At 45.1% G+C, this 25,735-nt stretch overlaps 1 long non-coding RNA gene across 4 annotated transcripts in view; it reads left to right on the top strand.

Moving 5' to 3' along the window:
* Positions 1 to 23,920, top strand: part of LOC139539431 (uncharacterized) — a 52,018-nt gene extending 28,098 nt beyond the window's left edge. The window contains exons 3-5 of one of the 4 annotated variants that reach the window (XR_011667941.1): positions 14,078 to 14,126; positions 17,351 to 17,417; positions 23,730 to 23,920. This is a non-coding gene — a long non-coding RNA (uncharacterized lncRNA). Of the gene's footprint in view, positions 1 to 14,077; positions 14,127 to 17,350; positions 17,418 to 23,725 lie in introns of all 4 variants that reach the window. The other 3 variants (XR_011667942.1, XR_011667940.1, XR_011667939.1) reach the window with 3 other exon arrangements.
* Positions 23,921 to 25,735: the final 1,815 nt, after the last annotated feature.

Raw genomic sequence — 25,735 nt, 5'->3', positions numbered from 1 at the left:
AAGACACCTTGGTCTCAGCATTGACTCCCTGTCTAAATGAAGACACCTTGGTCTCAGCATTGACTCCCTGTCTAAATGAAGACACCTTGGTCTCAGCATTGACTCCCTGTCTAAATGAAGACACCTTGGTCTCAGCATTGACTCCCTGTCTAAATAAAGACACCTTGGTTTCAGCATTGACTCCCTGTCTAAATGAAGACACCTTGGTCTCAGCATTGACTCCCTGTCTAAATGAAGACACCTTGGTTTCAGCATTGACTCCCTGTCTAAATGAAGACACCTTGGTCTGGGCATTGACTCCTTGTCTAAATAAAGACACTTTGGTCTCAGCATTGACTCCCTGTCTAAATAAAGACACCTTGGTCTCAGCATTGACTCCCTGTCTAAATAAAGACACCTTGGTTTCAGCATTGACTCCCTGTCTAAATGAAGACACCTTGGTCTCAGCATTGACTCCCTGTCTAAATGAAGACACCTTGGTCTCAGCGTTGACTCCCTGTCTAAATGAAGACACCTTGGTTTCAGCATTGACTCCCTGTCTAAATGAAGACACCTTGGTCTCAGCATTGACTCCCTGTCTAAATGAAGACACCTTGGTTTCAGTATTGACTCCCTGTCTAAATGAAGACACCTTGGTCTCGGCATTGACTCCTTGTCTAAATAAAGACACCTTGGTCTCAGCATTGACTCCCTGTCTAAATAAAGACACCTTGGTCTCAGCATTGACTCCCTGTCTAAATAAAGACACCTTGGTTTCAGCATTGACTCCCTGTCTAAATAAAGACACCTTGGTCTCAGCATTGACTCCCTGTCTAAATGAAGACACCTTGGTCTCAGCATTGACTCCCTGTCTAAATGAAGACACCTTGGTCTCAGCATTGACTCCCTGTCTAAATAAAGACACCTTGGTCTCAGCATTGACTCCCTGTCTAAATAAAGACACCTTGGTCTCAGCATTGACTCCCCGTCTAAATAAAGACACCTTGGTCTCAGCATTGACTCCCTGTCTAAATAAAGACACCTTGGTCTCAGCATTGACTCCCTGTCTAAATGAAGACACCTTGGTCTCAGCATTGACTCCCTGTCTAAATGAAGACACCTTGGTCTCAGCATTGACTCCCTGTCTAAATAAAGACACCTTGGTCTCAGCATTGACTCCCTGTCTAAATAAAGATACCTTGGTCTCAGCATTGACTCCCTGTCTAAATGAAGACACCTTGGTCTCAGCATTGACTCCCTGTCTAAATGAAGACACCTTGGTCTCAGCATTGACTCCCTGTCTAAATAAAGACACCTTGGTCTCAGCATTGACTCCCCGTCTAAATAAAGACACCTTGGTCTCAGCATTGACTCCCTGTCTAAATAAAGACACCTTGGTCTCAGCATTGACTCCCTGTCTAAATGAAGACACCTTGGTCTCAGCATTGACTCCCTGTCTAAATGAAGACACCTTGGTCTCAGCATTGACTCCCTGTCTAAATAAAGACACCTTGGTCTCAGCATTGACTCCCTGTCTAAATGAAGACACCTTGGTCTCAGCATTGACTCCCTGTCTAAATGAAGACACCTTGGTCTCAGCATTGACTCCCTGTCTAAATGAAGACACCTTGGTCTCAGCATTGACTCCCCGTCTAAATAAAGACACCTTGGTCTCAGCATTGACTCCCTGTCTAAATGAAGACACCTTGGTCTCAGCATTGACTCCCCGTCTAAATAAAGACACCTTGGTCTCAGCATTGACTCCCTGTCTAAATAAAGACACCTTGGTCTCAGCATTGACTCCCTGTCTAAATAAAGACACCTTGGTCTCAGCATTGACTCCCTGTCTAAATAAAGACACCTTGGTTTCAGCATTGACTCCCTGTCTAAATGAAGACACCTTGGTCTCAGCATTGACTCCCTGTCTAAATGAAGACACCTTGGTCTCAGCGTTGACTCCCTGTCTAAATGAAGACACCTTGGTTTCAGCATTGACTCCCTGTCTAAATGAAGACACCTTGGTCTCAGCATTGACTCCCTGTCTAAATGAAGACACCTTGGTTTCAGTATTGACTCCCTGTCTAAATGAAGACACCTTGGTCTCGGCATTGACTCCTTGTCTAAATAAAGACACCTTGGTCTCAGCATTGACTCCCTGTCTAAATAAAGACACCTTGGTCTCAGCATTGACTCCCTGTCTAAATAAAGACACCTTGGTTTCAGCATTGACTCCCTGTCTAAATAAAGACACCTTGGTCTCAGCATTGACTCCCTGTCTAAATGAAGACACCTTGGTCTCAGCATTGACTCCCTGTCTAAATAAAGACACCTTGGTCTCAGCATTGACTCCCTGTCTAAATGAAGACACCTTGGTCTCAGCATTGACTCCCTGTCTAAATGAAGACACCTTGGTCTCAGCATTGACTCCCTGTCTAAATAAAGACACCTTGGTCTCAGCATTGACTCCCCGTCTAAATAAAGACACCTTGGTCTCAGCATTGACTCCCTGTCTAAATAAAGACACCTTGGTCTCAGCATTGACTCCCTGTCTAAATGAAGACACCTTGGTCTCAGCATTGACTCCCTGTCTAAATGAAGACACCTTGGTCTCAGCATTGACTCCCTGTCTAAATAAAGACACCTTGGTCTCAGCATTGACTCCCTGTCTAAATGAAGACACCTTGGTCTCAGCATTGACTCCCTGTCTAAATGAAGACACCTTGGTCTCAGCATTGACTCCCTGTCTAAATGAAGACACCTTGGTCTCAGCATTGACTCCCCGTCTAAATAAAGACACCTTGGTCTCAGCATTGACTCCCTGTCTAAATAAAGACACCTTGGTCTCAGCATTGACTCCCTGTCTAAATAAAGACACCTTGGTCTCAGCATTGACTCCCTGTCTAAATAAAGACACCTTGGTCTCAGCATTGACTCCCTGTCTAAATAAAGACACCTTGGTCTCAGCATTGACTCCCTGTCTAAATGAAAAACACAATCTGAGAAAAACAACTCTCTCAAGGTTGTATGTTCTAAAGAACATATGTGTGAGCGGGTCAGAGCGAAAGGACGGAACACAAAGAGAAAGACAGCTACTGCATTGTGTTGTACGGTTCCCACGTCTCTGCCACTTAACCTCCGAGCAATCTGTCTTTCCCTCTCCCGGGCTAAAAGCTACAGTGAATCAAATGCTAGTCTGTAGCGTGGTCAGACCGGGGCTCTAGGATTCTAGGCTGAGATATAAAGAGGCTGCGGAATGCCAGAAAGCTGTCATTTCTTCCCTCTCTTCTTCTCTTCGCTTCTCCTCTCTTTCGCTCTTCTGTGGTAGAATTCAAAACCGGGTGGTGGGAGGTAGAAAATATTTAACACTGTAGCTTCAAACTAGCTGTTGTGGTAACTTAGTTGCTGTAGCCGACTTCTCGGGAAACAAAAGTCCTCCTTACCCACACCTACATTGGTGTTCTCGTTCTTTCTCTCTCTCTCCTCATTCTCCAAGAGCCCCTTCACAGTTCACCCCCCCCCCCCCCTTCTGCAAGCTGTTGGCATCCAGTTGTTACCGTCAGTCCAAGTTCCAAGTTCCTGTCCTACTGGGCCCACCGTGGTTCCCAGGCCCTTGACTACTCTGTGACTGCTCTTCCATCCTACTGGGCCCACCGTGGTTCCCAGGCCCTTGACTACTCTGTGACTGCTCTTCCATCCTACTGGGCCCACCGTGGTTCCCAGGCCCTTGACTACTCTGTGACTGCTCTTCCATCCTACTGGGCCCACTGTGGTTCCCAGGCCCTTGACTACTCTGTGACTGCTCTTCCATCCTACTGGGCCCACCGTGGTTCCCAGGCCCTTGACTACTCTGTGACTGCTCTTCCATCCTACTGGGCCCTCCGTGGTTCCCAGGCCCTTGACTACTCTGTGACTGCTCTTCCATCCTACTGGGCCCACCGTGGTTCCCAGGCCCTTGACTACTCTGTGATTGCTCTTCCATCCTACTGGGCCCACCGTGGTTCCCAGGCCCTTGACTACTCTGTGACTGCTCTTACATCCTACTGGGCCCACCGTGGTTCCCAGGCCCTTGACTACTCTGTGACTGCTCTTCCATCCTACTGGGCCCACCGTGGTTCCCAGGCCCTTGACTACTCTGTGACTGCTCTTCCATCCTACTGGGCCCACCGTGGTTCCCAGGCCCTTGACTACTCTGTGACTGCTCTTCCATCCTACTGGGCCCACCGTGGTTCCCAGGCCCTTGACTACTCTGTGACTGCTCTTCCATCCTACTGGGCCCACCGTGGTTCCCAGGCCCTTGACTACTCTGTGACTGCTCTTCCATCCTACTGGGCCCACCGTGGTTCCCAGGCCCTTGACTACTCTGTGACTGCTCTTCCATCCTACTAGGCCCTCCAACAAAGGCTTCATGTTTTCACATTTTAAATGCAGGAGGTGATGAAAGAGATTAAGGGGATATATAGGGTACCTCCTTGTTTCTTTACAAGGAAACCTCCTGTAAGGGCTTCCAAGCAAATAACCCCACTTTGCTTTACCTCCCCCTGGGTCCTTTTCATTAGGACGAAACGTAGCAAAACTTTTTGCAACAAAAAAATACAAAACGAGCAAGTTCAGGTGTTGCCTTCTGTTTCAGTAAGTTTTTCTTTTGTTTAGTGTCTAATGAATAGGAGTGTGGTTTTTAAAGACAGGATGTCACCTGACTGTTCTTATGGCTCCCTGTGATGCAAGGCTGTCTGGTGAATAAGAAACGCACATTTTTGTTTTCCGTTGCGAGACGTTTTAAAACATTATCTGTGCCCTAATGAACACTACCCTGGGTCTTTATTCATGGAGGCCTAGTGGTTTCCTCTCGAGTGTGGCGTCTCCGTGAATGAGGGCTCAAACTGGGAGCACAGTGCATTTCAGCTCTTTCTGTGTCATTTTAGGACTGCAGACCTACCAAGAACTACCAAGACGTGTAGCCTCTAGCCTAAATTAGCGTCTAGCCTAAAGTTAGCCTTTTCCATTTGCTAAAGACAGACAGACAGACAGGCAGGCAGACATCACCCACAGCTAGACCCTCATTATAGTCCTGATGACATGCAGTCTTGTTCTGGAGAGAGAGATGTGTGCTTGGTCTAACGTTTTTATATAAGGCCATAAAGTTGTGTGTTTCCTGGTTCTTCTCTAATTGCAGTGTGTGAGTGATTTAACGAGGGGACCTCTCTTTAATGAAGGACTTACTGAATTAGTGCTGCTCTCCATTCTGTGCCTCTTTTAGCCTGTAGATTGAGAGCAATCATGATTATTATCATTGAACGAGATCATTTCCAAACTGCTACAAACATTTTTATATAAAAGACGACAAGTCTATTTCGAACCTTATTTCCAAGGAGCACCTTTTTCAGACCATTTCTATATTTTTGACCAGAGGCAAAGCAACTCTCCCTATTTTCTCTTTTACTCAGTAACTTCCTCAGCTTTCAAAGAGTACTTTAGGCTACATCATTTACTCTGGCTGCTGCCTCAGCCTCTCGGTTGAAAGGGGTACATCCCAATTAAAGATGGCTATTTGAAATTGTTTTACAATTTGAATAACATCATGACATACCCGGATAGTCAACATTTTTATGACGCAAATGCACATGGCAGAGGTAAACAGGACGGACTGCTTTTCACTGGTAGTTTTGACTAACAGTGAAAAGCAAAGTCAGATTTCCACCATGATAGAACTGATTCTGATACAAAAAGTGAGTGTTTTGCATTGATCTTTGTCAGGTCTTGTGGAAACTCTGTTAGGTATGCGCATGTAATTGCTCTTTAAGGGTGGGAAGATGATAAACTGACTGCAGGGCTAAATGTACAGCAGTAGTTCAACGCACGGTTATAAAAACTACAATCAAAAGTTTGTTTTTAAATTAAGCATTTCAAATGTCATGGTATATCCTTGTAGGTAACAAGGTAACAAGGATAATTCAAATGGAATTCAGACAAAGCTTTTTCATTGTCAAAATACTCAGTCAAGTAGTTGAATACTAACGTCTGTTCGGATATTTGATTCGTCGGTTAACCGTGTCCGTCCCTAGTCCCAATAATGTCTCCTTTCAGGTATATGAAAACTCCCCGCCCATGCCTACACCAATCCAATGATTTTAAAATGTGTTGGAAGTAGTGAACGAGACCACACTTCAGGAGGAAGGAGAGATAATTGGGACGTAACCTTAGTTGAGAGCTCTAGTGTTAGTGTATCAGCTGGTTAGGTAAAGGAAGCCTTAAACTCTCAATAATTCCCGAGACTGGAGACAAAGGCTCATATTCACTGCTGGGTGTCGATAAAAGGTAGCATTAGGCTGCCCTTGGAGGCATTACCTCCCCACACACACACACACACAAGCAGGTGCCGCACACAGACACACACACACATACCTTCTCCCGCATCCGTCATTAGTGGTTGTGACAGAGACAGTCGAATCAAATAAGTTGAGAGGATAGTGCACCGCCCCCCTGCTGTGTTCCCATCAGCGCCAGTTCACTGAAGCTAAAATGGTCGTCTCCCCTCAGTCTCCCCCTCTGTGTACGAGGATAAGTAGCTCTGAAGAAGGGATGCTATATGACTGCCTGGGTCGTATTCATTAGGCACCAAACAGAGGAAAGCGGACCGAAAAAGGAAGGGACCACCTGAACTTAATTTTCCGTTGCAGAACGTTTTGCTACCGTGTGCCCTAATGAATACGACCCAGTCCTAGCTGGATGATGTAGTCCTAATGAATACGACCCAGTCCTAGCTGGATGATGTAGTCCTAATGAATACGACCCAGTCCTAGCTGGATGATGTAGTCCTAATGAATACGACCCAGTCCTAGCTGGATGATGTAGTCCTAATGAATACGACCCAGTCCTAGCTGGATGATGTAGTCCTAATGAATACGACCCAGTCCTAGCTGGATGATGTAGCCCTAATGAATACGACCCAGTCCTAGCTGGATGATGTAGTCCTAATGAATACGACCCAGTCCTAGCTGGATGATGTAGTCCTAATGAATACGACCCAGTCCTAGCTGGATGATGTAGCCCTAATGAATACGACCCAGTCCTAGCTGGATGATGTAGTCCTAATGAATACGACCCAGTCCTAGCTGGGTGATGTAGTCCTAATGAATACGACCCAGTCCTAGCCCTAATGAATACGACCCAGTTCTAGCTGGGTGATGTAGTCCTAATGAATACGACCCAGTCCTAGCCCTAATGAATACGACCCAGTCCTAGCCCTAATGAATACGACCCAGTTCTAGCTGGGTGATGTAGCCCTAATGAATACGACCCAGTCCTAGCCCTAATGAATACGACCCAGTCCTAGCTGGGTGATGTAGTCCTAATGAATATGACCCAGTCCTAGCTGGATGATATAGTCCTAATGAATACGACCCAGTCCTAGCTGGATGATGTAGCCCTAATGAATACGACCCAGTCCTAGCTGGGTGATGTAGTCCTAATGAATACGACCCAGTCCTAGCTGGATGATGTAGTCCTAATGAATACGACCCAGTCCTAGTTGGGTGATGTAGTCCTAATGAATACGACCCAGTCCTAGCTGGGTGATGTAGTCCTAATGAATATGACCCAGTCCTAGCTGGATGATGTAGTCCTAATGAATACGACCCAGTCCTAGCTGGATGATGTAGCCCTAATGAATACGACCCAGTCCTAGCTGGGTGATGTAGTCCTAATGAATACGACCCAGTCCTAGCTGGATGATGTAGTCCTAATGAATACGACCCAGTCCTAGCTGGGTGATGTAGTCCTAATGAATACGACCCAGTTCTAGCTGGGTGATGTAGTCCTAATGAATACGACCCAGTTCTAGCTGGGTGATGTAGTCCTAATGAATACGACCCAGTCCTAGTCCTAATGAATACGACCCAGTCCTAGCTGGGTGATGTAGTCCTAATGAATACGACCCAGTTCTAGCTGGATGATGTAGCCCTAATGAATACGACCCAGTCCTAGCTGGGTGATGTAGTCCTAATGAAAACGACCCAGTCCAAGCTGGATGATGTAGCCCTAATGAATACGACCCAGTCCTAGCTGGGTGATGTAGTCCTAATGAATACGACCCAGTCCTAGCTGGATGATGTAGCCCTAATGAATACGACCCAGTCCTAGCTGGGTGATGTAGTCCTAATGAATACGACCCAGTTCTAGCTGGATGATGTAGCCCTAATGAATACGACCCAGTCCTAGCTGGGTGATGTAGTCCTCATGAATACGACCCAGTCCTAGCTGGATGATGTAGCCCTAATGAATACGACCCAGTCCTAGCTGGGTGATGTAGTCCTAATGAATACGACCCAGTCCTAGCTGGATGATGTAGCCCTCATGAATACGACCCAGTCCTAGCTGGATGATGTAGCCCTAATGAATACGACCCAGTCCTAGCTGGGTGATGTAGTCCTAATGAATACAACCCAGTCCTAGCTGGATGATGTAGTCCTAATGAATACGACCCAGTCCTAGCTGGGTGATGTAGTCCTAATGAATACGACCCAGTCCTAGCTGGGTGATGTAGTCCTAATGAATACGACCCAGTCCTAGCTGGATGATGTAGTCCTAATGAATACGACCCAGTTCTAAATAGGTGACTCATGCTGGATTGCCCGTTGACACTCATTAGGCTAAACTCGGCTCCCTCCAACCGTAATATACAAGGTTCCTTACCTTCTCTTGTCCCGCGGCCCAGCGACTGCTAGCATCAGTTAGGGGTCATTAGCCACACGGCCTGGAATAAATGGCCTCTGATAGTATCGGCGCTAACATCCAACACAGTTGTTTTTGCACATTTCGTAGCCGAGGAGGAAAGGAGGGAGGGGTACTTCTCGCTCTCTTGGCTTCCTTATTTTTTACTCTTCTTCTCTTCACCATAAAGGTTATTTGGTTGTCCCTGTAGGTATTGCTTATTGGTTCCAAAGGGTGCTTTGTTGGGTGAAAGGGTTCTACTGTACCTGGAACCAAAGAAAGGTTCTCATACCAGGACATCCAAAGAACCCTTTTTTCGAAGTGTTCTTTGTGTTCTTTTGTGTAGTGGCTTTTCGGGCGCTGTTTAGTGCATGGGAATGTCGCTGTGCTTTAGCGGAAGCATCTAAACTATTTGTTTCCAAACAAAACATTCAGGAGCGAGGCAGTCAGAGGATCACAGGGTCCTGCCTATCCCTCGACACTCTGAATATTACCATCTTAAAATTACAGGCCTCTGAAAGGCACTGCAGCAGTGTTTTCACAACAGCAGCTCCTTTTTTTTTTGCCGACACTCCTTCATTACAACGTCTCTGTTCTTTCTCTCCGTTCATCTCCGGGTCTTCCTCTGTCTGTCTGCGCATGGCTTGATATAGAGCTTTTTCTTCTTCTTTTTTTTGACTCACGTCTTTGAAGTCAAAAGGATTTGAGTGTGTCAGTGTGTTTTCCCGACTATCTCTGTAGACTGAGCACATAACCTCCGCTGGAGTTCAATGCTGTTGTCGATGGGTAACCATTAGGAGCCATTTTAATACAGTGCAACTTAAATGAATAGTCCCGTGTAAACAAAGCCACAATAATGATAACATCCATAAGTATGCATAACAACTAGGGCTGTGGCGGGTCACGAAATGTTGTCAGCCGGTGATTGTCAAGCAAATAACTGCCGGTCTCACGGTAATTGACCGTTAATTAACATAAACACATTTAGCATCTCTGTGCTTCCAGAGATGCAGACCTTTGGAACATCAGTGGCTTATTTATTTTAGACGGGTCTAAAGAAACATGACACAAAGGACATGTAGCCTATTTCAGAAGAACAGAATAACATACTCTTGAGTTGTCCTTATGTTAGGCCCTGATCTGGCTATGCCATATGGCTGTGGACTACAATAGTTAATTTAGCAGACCAAGATTTGCTTAGAATTCTGTGGCATTCTTTTTAAATTTTTTATTATTTTATAGTATGAAGAATTCAATTGAACATAGCGGATTTAAAATAGAAAACGGATATTTTCTCCAAACGATTTCCAAGGGAGTTCGCACATGCGGCTAGTCTGTGTTGAGCGGTTAACGGAGAACCAGGTCCTCATATCTGCTTCATTTACAGTTCCTTATGTAACTTTAGTTGTGATACAAATGTTGGGCTATATGTTTAGATTTTTGATACATTGTAAGGCTGCATGATGAGACTAATGATGGTTTGAAAAAAAAGTCACATGAAAGGCATGTTTAATTGCGCAGGCTGCACACATTTCATCAGTCTCTCATTCACAATTTGACAAGCACTTGATAATATTCTCACCAGGCCTCGAATATCCCGGTGGCATCCCCCTTGTGTGGCCGTAATGGCCCCCCCAAAAAAATCCATGCTTTTTGCAGCCAGAGTGGCTGTTGTACCCTTGAGCTGATTATAATTCCCTTCTCCAGGCTGCCATGCTCCGAACCACCTCTCACTCACATGGACCTCTCAGATATCTCAATTCTTATTAGCCAATGCCCATGATGTGATCGGGTTCTTATCACAGCTAAGAAGTAGGCTACAAGTGAAGACAGAGACATTGAGGACACAACTGTGCGCACCTCTTATTGAATTCCGAGAAGCATATTGATGTTAGAACCGCCTACTTTTCGTCAGCCAACAAGATGACTAGGCCTAACGAACAGCAAATGCACTAGCCTATGTCAGTCTACTATCCCCCATAATACAAACGTTAACCTGTTCAATAGGTCAACTTGTCCTTCTGTGCATAAAATAAATATTCAAAATAAAAGGCTGGACAGTTGTGGGATGTGATAGATCCCAAATGAATACAACCACTAGCATCAAAAACCCTTTTTAAAAGCACTGAGGCTGACGCAACAGATCAGAACGTTTAGCTTACAGCGTTAATAAACTATTAGTTCTAGATAGGACTTCCAATAAAGACATTTCCCACTGGGCATTTCAATGAAATTACGCTGAACCAACGTGGAGTAGACGTTAAATTGACGTCTGTGCCCAGTGGGATATTGCTGCGTTAGGATTGGTTTCCTAATGTTAGTGTTTAGCTGTGCTGTAAGTAGAATGGCACCAGAGGATGAAGACTGTTAGACTGGTGAGAGGAGGGACGGGGGGGGGGGAGGGGGTGAGTCGTTATGAATCATTTGGGAGCTGTTCATTTGGCTCCCAAATGACTCTTTGTTGGAAAATGCTTAAGAATCGACTTGGACCATGATTTTTGATCTCCAATGGAAAACCCTAAAAGTAGGGTGCCATTGTCAGTGTGAAATGCTCGTTCAAGTACATTTCTACCTTGCCAAAGGATTTGATTACCTGCAGAAAAAATAAATGTTTCTTTTAACACACTGCAAAAATGTGCGTGAACCAGAATGACTTGTTCTTCCCACTATTTATTGTTTCTGCAGTGAGGATCAGAGATTGATTTTGTAACTTATCAGCAGATAATTGTTGTTTTGGAGTGCAAAAAGCAGAAGTAGCAGTATTCAAATCAGGGAGCCAAATAAACAGCTCTTTCACTATTTAGTCACCAGAGAGCTGCTCTCTTTATTGTGCGTAGTTGTTAGAGAGGGCATGACTACGTGGGTGGTCCCCGTGTTTTTACTGAAGTGTGCAGCACATGTACTTGCTAATGAGGGAATAAATTGGCAAGTCTCTGTGCCGTGTCTGTCCTAATGAAGAATGCCCTCCCTGGTTTCAGCAAGCCCGTCTGTCTGCTCATTGATGCTTGGAGTTAGAGAGAAGGAGAGAGAGGGAACGGGAGGGAAGAGAGGGAACGGGAGGGAAGAGAGGGAACGGGAGGGAACGGGAGGGAAGAGAGGGAACGGGAGGGAAGAGAGGGAACGGGAGGGAAGAGAGGGAACGGGAGGGAAGAGAGGGAACGGGAGGGAAGAGAGGGGGAGAGAATAAATGACTCATTTTTAAAGTCACTGGAATAACGGAATCATTTTTCCCTCCTGCTCTCATCTCGGCTACAGCAGCACTGCCAACATCCCAGTCATATTTAACATCAAAGTGAGGTATGAACAATCGAGGCAATTCCTCACAAACTCAGGGTCAATCACAGTTCTTTCTCTGTGAATGCAGAACCATTTAAGTAGTTCACGTGCTGTATTTCTGCACGTATTGTAACCTTCCAGATTTTGGGAGGTTAAATGTTTTATCAAAAATGTATTAGTTCTTCTAGAGAATTCTTCAGTCTATATATGGTCTACAGTAGGCAACAATACATTGTTCAGATAGTATATTACCAGTACAAAGAAGAAAAGTGTCTGTCCTCAATCCTTCCTTCCTAGACTGATAATCACCTAACCAGAGGTGTCTGTCCTCCTTCCTTCCTTCCTAGACTGATAATCACCTAACCAGAGGTGTCTGTCCTCCTTCCTTCCTTCCTAGACTGATAAGCACCTAACCAGAGGTGTCTGTCCTCCTTCCTTCCTTCCTAGACTGATAAGCACCTAACCAGAGGTGTCTGTCCTCCCTCCTTCCTTCCTAGACTGATAATCACCTAACCAGAGGTGTCTGTCCTCCCTCCTTCCTTCCTAGACTGATAATCACCTAACCAGAGGTGTCTGTCCTCCTTCCTTCCTTCCTAGACTGATAAGCACCTAACCAGAGGTGTCTGTCCTCCCTCCTTCCTTCCTAGACTGATAATCACCTAACCAGAGGTGTCTGTCCTCCCTCCTTCCTTCCTAGACTGATAATCACTTAACCAGAGGTGTCTGTCCTCCCTCCTTCCTTCCTAGACTGATAATCACCTAACCAGAGGTGTCTGTCCTCCTTCCTTCCTAGACTGATAATCACCTAACCAGAGGTGTCTGTCCTCCTTCCTTCCTAGACTGATAATCACCTAACCAGAGGTGTCTGTCCTCCCTCCTTCCTTCCTAGACTGATAATCACCTAACCAGAGGTGTCTGTCCTCCTTCCTAGACTGATAATCACCTAACCAGAGGTGTCTGTCCTCCCTCCTTCCTTCCTAGGTGGAATAAAGTATCAACACATTAATCGAGGGTAACACTAATTAGATAGAACGGTACTCTGTGACTCCATCCCCCTTGGCACCCTATTCCCTATGTAGTGCACTACTTATGACCAGGGTCGAATGTGCACTATTGCTAATAGGGTGCCATTTGGCATAGAATCTATTTGTCCTAAGTTGAAAAGCACATCTGTATTTTAACCAGGGGGAAATGTCTGATGCCACAGTCGTGGCCAGTTGAGCAATGTGGACATCTCACACCATTGGACGGAATGTTCCCAGCTGCAACCAGGGTCTATTAAAGGAAAAATTAGCTCAAACTATATATATATATATTACATTAGTCCAGTGTTCATACAGTCCCAACATGTTTTGCATGTCAGCAGTAAAGTTTTCAGTATATTGCAACAACAAAAAACTAAACAAAGTGACACTTTTTGTTTCCTGATATCTTGACCGCTGACATGCAACACATTTTGGGACTGTATCAACAGTGGACAAATACCAAACGGGAATTTTCCTTTAAGCAAGTATAGAAATGTAATGAATAGAGCTGACAAAATTCCCTATTATTCATGATAGGCAATTACTGTATATCTGTTCTACATCATATATTTCCTATCTGAATGTTCTGTAATGTTGCAGATTGAATTGTAACACCTCGATACGTTCCTACCTCAGTACGTTCCTACCTCGATTACGTTCCTACCTCAAGGTTCTACTGTGCGTTGTCTGTTTTGGAGAGAAAGAGAGAAAAAAAGTGAAGTTTCACAAACTCCTCATTCTCTACATGTGATATAAAAGGGTGACATGACAGTCAAGTTAGGTTAAGAGTAATGCACCAGAAAAGCTGTAGATCACCCATGAGGTGTGTAGGAATGAGGTTGTGAGTGGATTCGTATCCACAAACGGTGTGACTTTGGGTTTAATGTTTTGCGTCACATAGGTGTGTGTGTGTGTGTGTGTGTGTGTGTGTGTGTGTGTGTGTGTGTGTGTGTGTGTGTGTGTGTGTGTGTGTGTGTGTGTGTGTGTGTGTGTGTGTGTGTGTGTGTGTGTGTGACTGGTCAATAACCCTGTGTACATACAGTACACCAGAGTTCATCTCCTTGTTTCTACTCTGTTCATTCCCTCAGGCCCAGATATGGAGGAGACACTACACACACATCCTGTACACCGCCCACGGTAATAACCAGACAGACTGTACACCGCCCACGGTAATAACCAGACAGACTGTACACCGCCCACGGTAATAACCAGACAGACTGTACACCGCCCACGGTAATAACCAGACAGACTGTACACCGCCCATGGTAATAACCAGACAGACTGTACACCGCCCACGGTAATAACCAGACAGACTGTACACCGCCCATAACCAGACAGACTGTACACCGCCCACGGTAATAACCAGACAGACTGTACACCGCCCACAACCAGACAGACTGTACACCGCCCACAACCAGACAGACTGTACACCGCCCACGGTAATAACCAGACAGACTGTACACCGCCCACAACCAGACAGACTGTACACCGCCCACGGTAATAACCAGACAGACTGTACACCGCCCACAACCAGACAGACTGTACACCGCCCACGGTAATAACCAGACACTGTACAGCAATGTGTAGTAATAACTGGATATGTAATGATGATGAGAGTATCGAATCTAAATAAAACTACTACTACATAGTACATACAATAAGTAGAAGATACAATCTACCTGTACTGGACTTATGCATGTGTTTGTTAAACATTAATGTTGCATATTAGTGAATACAACTCCTATGCAGTGAGAACTATGTGTCTTTCCTCACACTGGCCTGTGTATCCACTCTGTCAGACTCCCTAATGAAACCCTGTGACCCGTATCACCTTTTATACTCACTCACTCACAGATAGACACACACTCTCACCCACTCTCCCTCACTCACACACTCACTCCTACTCTCACCAGTTATATTTTTCCCACAATGAAACATCCCCACTGCACTTCACAAACACTGGAGCGATGCCATCCCAGGTTACCATGGAAACCCTTCGCTCTTTCTCTCTCCCTCTGAGGGGGATGAATGATAACAGAGGGAGGACAGACGATAATTGAGGGGGGTGAATGATAACTGAGTGAGGGCGGACGATAACAGAGGGGGATGGATGATAACAGAGGGAGGGCGGATGATAACAGAGGGAGGGCGGATGATAACAGAGGGAGGGCGGATGATAACAGAGGGATGGCGGGATGATAACAGAGGGGGCTGGATGATAACAGGGGGCTGGATGATAACAGAGGGAGGGCGGGCGATAACAGGGGGAGGGCGGGCGATAACATGGGGAGGGCGGGCGATAACAGGGGGAGGGCGGACGATAACAGGGGGAGGGCGGACGATAACAGGGGGAGGGCGGACGATAACAGAGGGAGGGCGGACGATAACAGAGTGGGATGGATGATAACGATATTGCAGGTTACTATTCACTCTTTTACTCTCCATCTCTGTTTCTGTCTTGGCGCTTGATGTTGACGTTCTCTTCATGTATCTCTCTCTTCTCTCTGTATTTCAATGTCTCTCTCTCTCTCTCTCTCAATAATGTCAAATAGGCTGAATAGAGACAATGTGAAGCCTGCCCTGTACACAGACAGATGTGTCTGGTCTGTCTCTCTCTTTAACTCTCACACACCAAGGTGTCTCCTGTCCTGTCTAAGTCCATATTCAGAGGTCCTAACACACCCTGTCCTGTCCTGTCTAAGTCCATATTCAGAGGTCCTAACACAACCTGTCCTGTCCTGTCTAAGTCCATATTCAGAGGTCCTAACACACCCTGTCCTGTCCTGTCTAAGTCCATATTCAGAGGTCCTAACACACCCTGTCCTGTCCTGTATTCTGGTTTGACCCAAAGTACTACCTCAGGGTTGCGTTCATTAGGCACCAAAAAAAACATGAACTGACTGAATCAAGGAGGTACTCCTTGGACCTGGTTCAATAAGAAACCCACGTTTTCATTTCCAGTTGCAAAAACATTTTTAAAAAATGTTTTGGTTGCATGCCCTAATGAGCGTAACCCAGATCTGTGTCACTGCCATCAATGTCAGTGTGCTGACCGGAGGTGGCGACGTGGCCTAGCTGGCTGGACACGGTTTTATCACCTGTGGTCACTCTGACTGGCTCGAAACGTCTACCCAGTCCACGTCACACAAGGCTTCGTGTGCGTAGTCGTTGGAGAAAAGCATGATGTGTTTTAAAAAGACCAGAAACCACGGGGGTGTACACACTGGTGCGCAACTTCAGAGGGGTTGTCAGATTATGGAGGGGATTTTTTCAAATAATTAATGGGTTTTGTCAATAGGTCTGTACTAAGGAGTGAGTGGGTTTTGGCAATAGGTCTGTACTAAGGAGTGAGTGGGTTTTGGCAATAGGTCTGTACTAAGGAGTGAGTGGGTTTTGGCAATAGGTCTGTACTAAGGAGTGAGTGGGTTTTGTCAATAGGTCTGTACTAAGGAGTGAATGGGTTTTGGCAATAGGTCTGTACTAAGGAGTGAGTGGGTTTTGGCAATAGGTCTGTACTAAGGAGTGAATGGGTTTTGTCAATAGGTCTGTACTAAGGGGTGAATGGGTTTTGGCAATAGGTCTGTACTAAGGAGTGAATGGGTTTTGGCAATAGGTCTGTACTAAGGAGTGAGTGGGTTTTGGCAATAGGTCTGTACTAAGGAGTGCATGGGTTTTGGCAATAGGTCTGTACTAAGGAGTGAATGGGTTTTGGCAATAGGTCTGTACTAAGGAGTGTTTTATTGCACATTATACTAGATGTCTAGGGCCTATTGAGCAATGGCTTTAATGTATAGATTTAAATGAATGGATTGAATGTGTAGCCACGAAGGCACTTAGGCCCCTCTATGAAACACATGGCATCAATAATAAAGTCTCTGTCAACCTCCTCTTCTCAGCTAATACTGTGAGACGGAATGCCTCTGCCCCATTCCCCGGCTCAGCCCTGTGTGTGTGTGTGTGTGTGTGTGTGTGTGTGTGTGTGTGTGTGTGTGTGTGTGTGTGTGTGTGTGTGTGTGTGTGTGTGTGTGTGTGTGTGTGTGTGTGTGTGTGTGTGTGTGTGTGTGTGTGTGTGTGTGAGACCAGCACAAAGCTCAAATGGAGGATGTCTTTCTGTGTGGCCTGATGCTGAGAAAATGCTGCCATTTTGTTTTGGTCTGAGTTTTTTGTCAGTGCTCAGTGTCTGGGTGTCGATAGGGGTGTCGCGGCCTGTAACTCCGTAACAACCTTCCTGCCACAGCATCCCACACACACACACATGCTTGTGCTGTTATAACTATTCTTCAAATATCTTGTTGTATTTTTCAAATGTCAAAATAGTAACAGTGTATTAATATTTATTCTCTTGCCTGCGTGTGTGACAGCAGATCACAGAAGAACTCAAGACCTTTCAGCTGTGGGGCCAGTAGATCTACGCGGGGGGGGGGGCAGGTAATCTAGGAAGGAATTTCCTCTTCAGGTGGACAACCTGCAGTCTGCAACAGTTCCCTTTACCCTGATAGCGTCCTGTAATACAACAGTTCCCTTTACCCTGATAGCGTCCTGTAATACAACAGTTCCCTTTACCCTGATAGCGTCCTGTAATACAACAGTTCCCTTTACCCTGATAGCATCCTGTAATACAACAGTTCCCTTTACCCTGATAGCATCCTGTAATACAACAGTTCCCTTTACCCTGATAGCATCCTGTAATACAACAGGTCCCTTTACCCTGATAGCATCCTGTAATACAACAGTTCCCTTTACCCTGATAGCATCCTGTAATACAACAGTTCCCTTTACCCTGATAGCGTCCTGTAATACAACAGTTCCCTTTACCCTGATAGCGTCCTGTAATACAACAGTTCCCTTTACCCTGATAGCATCCTGTAATACAACAGTTCCCTTTACCCTGATAGCGTCCTGTAATACAACAGTTCCCTTTACCCTGATAGCATCCTGTAATACAACAGTTCCCTTTACCCTGATAGCATCCTGTAATACAACAGTTCCCTTTACCCTGATAGCGTCCTGTAATACAACAGTTCCCTTTACCCTGATAGCGTCCTGTAATACAACAGTTCCCTTTACCCTGATAGCATCCTGTAATACAACAGTTCCCTTTACCCTGATAGCATCCTGTAATACAACAGTTCCCTTTACCCTGATAGCGTCCTGTAATACAACAGTTCCCTTTACCCTGATAGCGTCCTGTAATACAACAGAACTACTTTACCCTGATAGCATCCTGTAATACAACAGTTCCCTTTACCCTGATAGCATCCTGTAATACAACAGTTCCCTTTACCCTGATAGCATCCTGTAATACAACAGTTCCCTTTACCCTGATAGCGTCGTGTAATACAACAGTTCCCTTTACCCTGATAGCATCCTGTAATACAACAGTTCCCTTTACCCTGATAGCATCCTGTAATACAACAGGTCCCTTTACCCTGATAGCATCCTGTAATACAACAGTTCCCTTTACCCTGATAGCATCCTGTAATACAACAGGTCCCTTTACCCTGATAGCATCCTGTAATACAACAGTTCCCTTTACCCTGATAGCATCCTGTAATACAACAGTTCCCTTTACCCTGATAGCATCCTGTAATACAACAGGTCCCTTTACCCTGATAGCATCCTGTAATACAACAGTTCCCTTTACCCTGATAGCATCCTGTAATAAAACAGTTCCCTTTACCCTGATAGCATCCTGTAATACAACAGTTCCCTTTACCCTGATAGCATCCTGTAATACAACAGGTCCCTTTACCCTGATAGCGTCCTGTAATACAACAGGTCCCTTTACCCTGATAGCGTCCTGTAATACAACAGGTCCCTTTACCCTGATAGCGTCCTGTAATACAACAGTTCCCTTTACCCTGATAGCATCCTGTAATACAACAGTTCCCTTTACCCTGATAGCATCCTGTAATACAACAGTTCCCTTTACCCTGATAGCGTCCTGTAATACAACAGTTCCCTTTACCCTGATAGCATCCTGTAATACAACAGTTCCCTTTACCCTGATAGCATCCTGTAATACAACAGTTCCCTTTACCCTGATAGCATCCTGTAATACAACAGTTCCCTTTACCCTGATAGCGTCCTGTAATACAACAGTTCCCTTTACCCTGATAGCATCCTGTAATACAACAGTTCCCTTTACCCTGATAGCATCCTGTAATACAACAGTTCCCTTTACCCTGATAGCATCCTGTAATACAACAGGTCCCTTTACCCTGATAGCATCCTGTAATACAACAGTTCCCTTTACCCTGATAGCATCCTGTAATACAACAGTTCCCTTTACCCTGATAGCATCCTGTAATACAACAGTTCCCTTTACCCTGATAGCATCCTGTAATACAACAGGTCCCTTTACCCTGATAGCGTCCTGTAATACAACAGGTCCCTTTACCCTGATAGCGTCCTGTAATACAACAGGTCCCTTTACCCTGATAGCATCCTGTAATACAACAGTTCCCTTTACCCTGATAGCATCCTGTAATACAACAGTTCCCTTTACCCTGATAGCATCCTGTAATACAACAGTTCCCTTTACCCTGATAGCATCCTGTAATACAACAGTTCCCTTTACCCTGATAGCGTCCTGTAATACAACAGTTCCCTTTACCCTGATAGCATCCTGTAATACAACAGTTCCCTTTACCCTGATAGCATCCTGTAATACAACAGTTCCCTTTACCCTGATAGCATCCTGTAATACAACAGTTCCCTTTACCCTGATAGCGTCCTGTAATACAACAGTTCCCTTTACCCTGATAGCATCCTGTAATACAACAGTTCCCTTTACCCTGATAGCATCCTGTAATACAACAGTTCCCTTTACCCTGATAGCATCCTGTAATACAACAGTTCCCTTTACCCTGATAGCGTCCTGTAATACAACAGTTCCCTTTACCCTGATAGCATCCTGTAATACAACAGTTCCCTTTACCCTGATAGCATCCTGTAATACAACAGGTCCCTTTACCCTGATAGCATCCTGTAATACAACAGTTCCCTTTACCCTGATAGCATCCTGTAATACAACAGGTCCCTTTACCCTGATAGCATCCTGTAATACAACAGTTCCCTTTACCCTGATAGCATCCTGTAATACAACAGTTCCCTTTACCCTGATAGCATCCTGTAATACAACAGTTCCCTTTACCCTGATAGCATCCTGTAATACAACAGGTCCCTTTACCCTGATAGCATCCTGTAATACAACAGTTCCCTTTACCCTGATAGCATCCTGTAATACAACAGTTCCCTTTACCCTGATAGCATCCTGTAATACAACAGTTCCCTTTACCCTGATAGCATCCTGTAATACAACAGGTCCCTTTACCCTGATAGCGTCCTGTAATACAACAGGTCCCTTTACCCTGATAGCGTCCTGTAATACAACAGGTCCCTTTACCCTGATAGCGTCCTGTAATACAACAGTTCCCTTTACCCTGATAGCATCCTGTAATACAACAGGTCCCTTTACCCTGATAGCATCCTGTAATACAACAGTTCCCTTTACCCTGATAGCATCCTGTAATACAACAGTTCCCTTTACCCTGATAGCATCCTGTAATACAACAGTTCCCTTTACCCTGATAGCATCCTGTAATACAACAGTTCCCTTTACCCTGATAGCGTCCTGTAATACAACAGTTCCCTTTACCCTGATAGCGTCCTGTAATACAACAGTTCCCTTTACCCTGATAGCATCCTGTAATACAACAGTTCCCTTTACCCTGATAGCATCCTGTAATACAACAGTTCCCTTTACCCTGATAGCATCCTGTAATACAACAGTTCCCTTTACCCTGATAGCGTCCTGTAATACAACAGGTCCCTTTACCCTGATAGCATCCTGTAATACAACAGTTCCCTTTACCCTGATAGCATCCTGTAATACAACAGTTCCCTTTACCCTGATAGCATCCTGTAATACAACAGTTCCCTTTACCCTGATAGCATCCTGTAATACAACAGTTCCCTTTACCCTGATAGCATCCTGTAATACAACAGTTCCCTTTACCCTGATAGCGTCCTGTAATACAACAGGTCCCTTTACCCTGATAGCATCCTGTAATACAACAGGTCCCTTTACCCTGATAGCATCCTGTAATACAACAGTTCCCTTTACCCTGATAGCATCCTGTAATACAACAGTTCCCTTTACCCTGATAGCATCCTGTAATACAACAGTTCCCTTTACCCTGATAGCATCCTGTAATACAACAGTTCCCTTTACCCTGATAGCATCCTGTAATACAACAGTTCCCTTTACCCTGATAGCATCCTGTAATACAACAGTTCCCTTTACCCTGATAGCATCCTGTAATACAACAGTTCCCTTTACCCTGATAGCATCCTGTAATACAACAGTTCCCTTTACCCTGATAGCGTCCTGTAATACAACATGACCCAGTAGCATGCTGCCTTGTGGGAAACCAGTTTTAACCGGTTTCCCTAATGAACATGACACAGTAGCCTGGTGTCCTGTAAAGTGTTGCCTGGTTCTCCCTAACCAGTGTCACAAAGTGTTCCCGTGTCGTCGCTGAGCTAGTTGTGTAATACCACCCTTCCCTGTGGTTGAAAGCAGATCTCTGAGCAGTAATATAGTTCACACGGCTGCTACGATAGCAATGTGCCGACACCTCCCTTTTTGTTCTTTTTCAGTAATTCGATCGCGCTAGGCGATTTGTCATTCTGGAGTTTCTGTGCTTTTCAGAGGGGGGAGGGGTCTGAATATGTGTTTACACTTTAGTTAATATGTTGTTCGCTCTGTCTTTTTCTTTATTTTATACAAAAAATAAATGATATCGTATTTACAGTATTTTTCTAGTTTTTTAGTCACGAGGATTTGCTTCAGCGATAGAAACCATATGTTCCGCCCTGTTAGTCAATTATTTATCTGTAGTCACATGCTTTATGACTATAGACACATCCACTTCTGACACAACAGTCTCCATCATCTGATTTACAACCATGAAGTGGTTAAATGTCAGAGCTGCCGGCGCCATTAAGGGACAGACTACCAACCCCCCCTCCTCCCTCTCCTCCTCCTCCTCCATTCCCATGTACTGTAAACTTCCCCCTTTTCCACCATCCACCCTGACACGTCCCGCCTGTGATGCCCAGCCCTGTCACTCTGATATGGGCTTGGATGTCAGTTCAGGGCACCTCTCTGGTTCTCTCTGACTCCTGGCTTAACAAGTCTCTGTCATCTTGTCCTCTGGCCAGTAGAAGACCTTACAGTACACTGCCACCTCTGCTAATCCACTTCTGTCAATTCACACAATGTTAGTCCAATGGCTTTACAAGGGGCCAGGGGTCAGGGAGTTTGATGTGGCCCTCGAGCATGGACTGACTGCACATTTGGTAATGTCTCTGGAGCAAGCCATTAAATGCCCGGTTAGGAGCTTGTTGAGGGAATACACAAAAGATAGTAGCTAATCAAGACAGGTCACTATATAGACGGGTCACATATAGACGGTTCACTATATACACTTGAGTGTACAAAACATTAAGAACACCTTCCTAATATTGAGTTGCACCCCCTTTTGCCCTCAGAACAGCCTCAATTAATTGGGGCATGGACTCCAATGCTTCCCACAGTTGTCAAGTTGGCTGGATGTCCTTTGGGTGGTGGACCATTCTTGATACACACGGGAAACTGTTGAGTGTGGAAAAACCCAACACTGTTGCAGTTCTTAACACACTCTAACCAGTGCGCCTGGCAACTACTACCATACCCTGTTCAAAGGCACTTTAATTTTTTCTCTTTTATACTGAACCTTTATTTAAAAAGGGAAGTCAGTTAAGAACAATTTCTTATTTACAATGACGGCCTACACCGGCCAAACACTAACATGTATGTCAATTGTGTGTGTGTGTGTAATTGGCCTGGGCTATTTGTTTGCATTCAATATCTGGTCGTTTTTATTGATCTGTTTGACAGAGTAGCCTTTTGTGTGGTATTTCAAACGGTTCTGTTGTGTTCTGTCATGCAAATTACGTAGAATGTCATGAAATGTATTTATAAAAGGCCATTTTTCACCCCGGGTTTTTCCAGACCCTGTGAAAAAGGTGTAAATACTAAAACATCCCTGCTCTCTACTGTGTGCCACTATATACTTTATTATAAAGGGGATTATTATTATAATTTTTTTTTTTACACCGCATTTTCCTGCGGCCATGCCCCACATCATAGTCTCCAGATGCTATCAATTATCATGACCCAAGCAGGTTGCGAGTCCGACACTGTCTCATCCTGAGCTCTGAGATGAGCCCTCTGGGTTACGGTTAGGGGTCACCTCCACCCACTGAAGCTAATTGCCGCTAAAACCGCTCAGTTGAGGTAAGCAACGCATACGCAGATAGGCCACTGTGATACCACCCCTTGTATTCCCACAGTGTGCTGTTTACCAAAACTCAAAATGAGTCAGGACTTTAGAGATGACTAAAGCCCCAACCGCTACCGAGAGAGAAAATAAACATGTTTTCCTGCCCCGTGTACAGTTTTTATACCGTGTTATAGCAGTCAAAGAAAAGGAGCTGAACTGACGCTTAAACTCTCTGAGCAAAATAAGAATATTATGATTATATTAAATTACATCAAGACATTTAAACAGTCTGAAACAAAATTGATAATGGGACTTTATTTGAGATTCAGGTTTATTAACCAAATGGAAGAGATGGTTTTTTGAATTCTTAATTCCTGCCTTTCTTTCTCTCCCTCTCTTTGTCAGCCAGAGGACAAGACCAGGGGCAAGAAGAGACCGTCCGCATTCATTTCCAAGCCTTCAGTCTCTCTACACACCTTTTCACACGGGCTGCAATTATGAAACGGTTTCAGTCATTGAAGTAGAATGTAACAACAGCAAAAAAGGAATTGAGTGTCTTCTGCGAAACATTAAATAACCATCCTCTGATAAACCGGTAAAGAGAGCTGTCTGAAAAGTGACTTGAGATATGAGGGATAATGGCTGTGTCTTTGTAGTGTCCTTCTAGCTCCCCCGAGAGAGAGAGAGAGGAAATGATAGGCCCAGTCGCCCACTGTGCTCATCTCTCTGAATCTCCAAGCGTCAGACTGTCAACCTTGCTCACTATCAGGCCCCGTTCGCCCCGGTGAACATTCAACGCTGTCGGTGAGTTTTGAGCTAAATTGACAAAGACCATCGACCGTTGATTGTACCCTGTGGCCAGCCCTTGTCGCTTGATGATCGACGCGCATGGCTACTAACTCATTATAACCAGACGAAGAACACTATGGTCCCATCTGCCTCCCCCCCCCCCCCCCCCCTCCACCCACGCCCCACCACTACCACACCCCCTCCACCCACGCCTCACCACTACCACACCCCCTCCACCCACGCCTCACCACTACCACACCCCACCCCGAACACCCACCCACCCCAGCCCACATCCTGTATCCTTTCGTTCAGAACAACTCTCCTGAAAGAAAAGCCTCTAGCCCCAAACCACAACAAAGGTCACAATCAACATTCATTGCTGTCGGTGGGTTTAATTATGTGGAAAAACTCGCTGAACAATGAATGCAACTGTGTCCCAGATTTTCGCAGCAATCAACCATCAGAGGGGATCTCGTTCTGATATGCTGATTCTGGTATGTGTGTATATATGTATAGATAGATAGATATGTATGTACAGTATTTTATGGAGAATGTAAGTAGACATTGCATCATATCTCATCTTGATCATGCTGGTGGAGACTTCTTATGTGGCTATGGGAGAGGGGGGAATAAAATGTATATTTCGTATGATTCTGTGATTCTGTGTGGGTTTCTATTTTTTGACTGAGGGTCAAACGGATTTTAAAAAGGCAGATATTATAGGTCTCTCTTCCAACATAGATTTGTATCTCAATGAGAAAAATAAAGGCTAAGGTCTCTATTCCATCCGTGTCGCTAAAGTTCACCGTTACAGTGTGATTTTAACATTTTTAAAAAGGCATTAGTAGAGACTGGTTTCAGCTGCCATTTTACATTTCTATCGCAGAATCTCTAACGCTTCAGCGACACAGATTGAATAGAGCCCTAAATACCAATAAACCACAGACTGTCATTACCAAGGATTAGAGACAGGAATTAACTGAAAATCTAAAGACACGTTTTAACCCATCACTCTTTCACAGTGTGGGCGACTGTCAAACTTAGCACAAAGGCAACCTACTGTAAGATTATTTGATTATAACACTAAATTGGTCTAGTTTGACAGATGGAGGACAGGATGACTGCACGGCCAGGCACAACTCCAACACAATCATTACCTATTCCCCCTTAGGAGATTTGGCACGGGTCCTCAGATCCTCAAAAGATTTTACAGCTGCACCATCGAGAGCATCCTGATGGGTTGCATCACTGCCTGGTATGGCAACTGCTCGGCCTCCAACTGCAAGGCACTACAGAGGGTAGTGCGTACGGCCCAGTACATCACCGGGGCCAAGCCATCCATGACCTCTACCAGGCGGTGTAAGAGGAAGGCCCTAAAAAATCGTCAGACTCCAGCCACCCTAGTCGGACTGTTCTCTCTGCTACCGCACGGCAAGCGGTACCGGAGCGCCAAGTCTAGGTCCAAGAGGCTTCTAAACCGCTTCTACCCCTGAGCCATAAGACTCCTGAACAGCTAATCAAATGGCTACCCAGACTATTTGCACCCCCCCCACCCTCCCACAACGCTGCTACTACTCTCTGTTATTATCTGTGCATAGCCACTTTAACAACCCTACCTGCATGTAC

Source organism: Salvelinus alpinus, chromosome 15 (genome assembly GCF_045679555.1).
Source record: "Salvelinus alpinus chromosome 15, SLU_Salpinus.1, whole genome shotgun sequence".
NCBI lineage: Eukaryota > Metazoa > Chordata > Actinopteri > Salmoniformes > Salmonidae > Salvelinus > Salvelinus alpinus.
The sequence above is the reverse complement of the archived record's forward strand: the minus strand, read 5'-3'. Positions and strand labels throughout refer to the sequence as shown.